At 34.0% G+C, this 2,389-nt stretch overlaps 1 pseudogene; it reads right to left on the bottom strand.

The window, feature by feature from the left end:
- Positions 1-57: 57 nt before the first annotated feature.
- LOC114736088 (receptor kinase-like protein Xa21) lies at positions 58-2,046 on the bottom strand (annotated as a pseudogene).
- Between the last annotated feature and the right edge of the window lie 343 nt (positions 2,047-2,389).

The following is a 2,389-nucleotide window of genomic DNA, read 5'->3' as shown; positions in this document are numbered from 1 at the left end:
ACCAAAGGATAAAGAAACAGTAACTATAACTTCCATATAAAGATCATTTAACTAGTATTACAACTCTAACATTTTACATAAATACGACCTTATCTTTTTCAGTGAGACTACAACATCAGTCATCATAATTCGTGCTTCAGGTAATTCAGTGCAACAATTTAATGCCAACTCAAAAATTGATGATATATGTGGCAATATATTGTTAACATTTGGATTCCCTTTATGTAGCAAACTAACATCTAGAATATTAATGATTGATTGTGGTGTTGATTTGCCAACCCAATCTTTCAAACCAAGACCTTCAACAAACATTTCATCAGTTGGCTTCTTCCTTGTAAACATCTCCATTAGCATGATACCATAGCTATACACATCTCCTTTGAAGGAAACCACTCCTTTTGATCCATACTCTACATGTCACAAGAGAATATAAGGTTTGTTGTTAAACTTTTCTTTTATATAACTAATACAAATCTTCACATATAGGATTGGAAAATACATATCAGTGATTGAATACTATAACATTTTGCATAGAACAACAGAAAATAAGATAATTGAACTAAAATATTATTATCAAACTATTACCTGGTGCCATATAACCAACCGTAGCCAATGTTTTTGTATAAGTTTTCAACTGTCCTTCACCTAATAGTTTTGCTACACCAAAATCACTAAGATGAGCCACCATATCTTCATCCAACAAAACATTGCTTGGTTTTATGTCACAATGAATAATCGGAGTAGAAGTACCATGATGAAGATACTCTAAAGCAGTTGCCACCTCAACCATTATATTCAACCTTTGCAAAATATCTAAGCAATAGTTATGAGAGTACAACCATCTATCAAGACTTCCATTTGACATGAATTCCATTATTAGAGACTTGAAATCATCATTTGAGCAACTACTAATAATCTTAATGAGATTGCGGTGGCGTAAATTGCACATAGCAGCACATTCAATATCAAAACTTCTCAATGCTTCTTCCATGTCTGTGTTAAATACTTTGACAGCAACTATCTTTTCATTTGGAAGAAGTGCTTTGTATACTGATCCAAAACTTCCAGAGCCAAGAAGATTACTTTCATCAAATCCATTTGTTCCCCGTAGAAGCTCATAATAGGATATCCTAGTTGGTGCATTCAAATTTGTTAAACCCCTTTTGGTTGCATAGTTAGCATCATCTCCATTATGCTTTAGAAAGATAATGCCTGTAACAACCAAAATGACAACCATGATAGGCACTAAGCATGTTAGTACCAACATCACTTTATTTGATATGTGCTTGTTTCCTCTCTTACATGATTGGACTTGTAGTTGGGGTTTTCCACAAAGATCTTTATTCATAAAAAAAGATTGAGAAGTAAAATTTTGAAAAGGACCACCATTTGGAATTTCTCCTTCCAATAAATTGTAGGAAAGATTAATGTATTTAAGATAGACTAATGACTCTAAGGACTTCGGAATCACACCAGACAAATAATTATGGGAAAGATCCATAGACTCTATGCTTATCATGCTGCTAAATGATTTAGGAATAGACCCTTGTAATTTGTTGTGAGCCAAAGATAGGGTTAGCAAGGTTTGCAAGCCACCCATAATTATAGGGATGCTTCCTGAAATTTGGTTTCTTGACAAGTCCAATAGTATAATTGCTCTCAAATTTGATACCTTTGGTGAAATTGATCCACTCAGTGCATTAGAGGATATGTCTAAAACCAAGATATCTTTGAGACTCAAAAAGAATAGGGTACATGAGAAATCAATTTGTTGGTGCTAAAATTCAACTTCCGTAAAGAAGTATTCCCGAGACATCTTGGAACTACTCCTGAAAACATGTTGTTAGCAAGATCCAACTCACTTAGTCTTTTGAGTTGGCAAAGTTCATTTATAATGGAATCTTGCAATCTGTTGTTGCTGAGATTTAAACGTTGAAGCTTATGTAAGTTTCTAACTGTGTCTGGAATCAACCCAGTGAAGTCATTCCCATCCAAGCTAAGTCGAACAAGTTTGTTAAATTTCCAATGACACGGGTATAGCTCCATTAAATTTATTCAATGACAAATCTAACTCATTGAGCTTAGAAACATTTGTATATACTGTTTGGAATTTGTCCAATTAGCTCATTATTAGCCAGTAGTAATTTCTCCAAGTTGGAAGGCCAATCCCTAAATATGATGGGAGAAGGCTAGAGAGGAAATTACTGCTAAGGCGCAAGTGCCTCAATGTTGAAATAGTGAATATACTGAAAGGAATAGGTCCACTCAAATAATTTGATTCCAAGTCTAACGTTTCAACTTTAGCAAGATTGCCTATATCCTTGGGTATAAAACCTGGGAAAAAAAAAAGTGCCTGTGTAAAAAAGAAACCAAAACAGGTAATGGTATT

The sequence above is a fragment of the Neltuma alba genome, unplaced genomic scaffold, assembly GCF_004799145.2.
Source record: "Neltuma alba isolate B1F8T4 unplaced genomic scaffold, ASM479914v2 tig00013302_pilon, whole genome shotgun sequence".
NCBI classification, from domain to species: Eukaryota; Viridiplantae; Streptophyta; class Magnoliopsida; order Fabales; family Fabaceae; genus Neltuma; species Neltuma alba.
The sequence above is the reverse complement of the archived record's forward strand: the minus strand, read 5'-3'. Positions and strand labels throughout refer to the sequence as shown.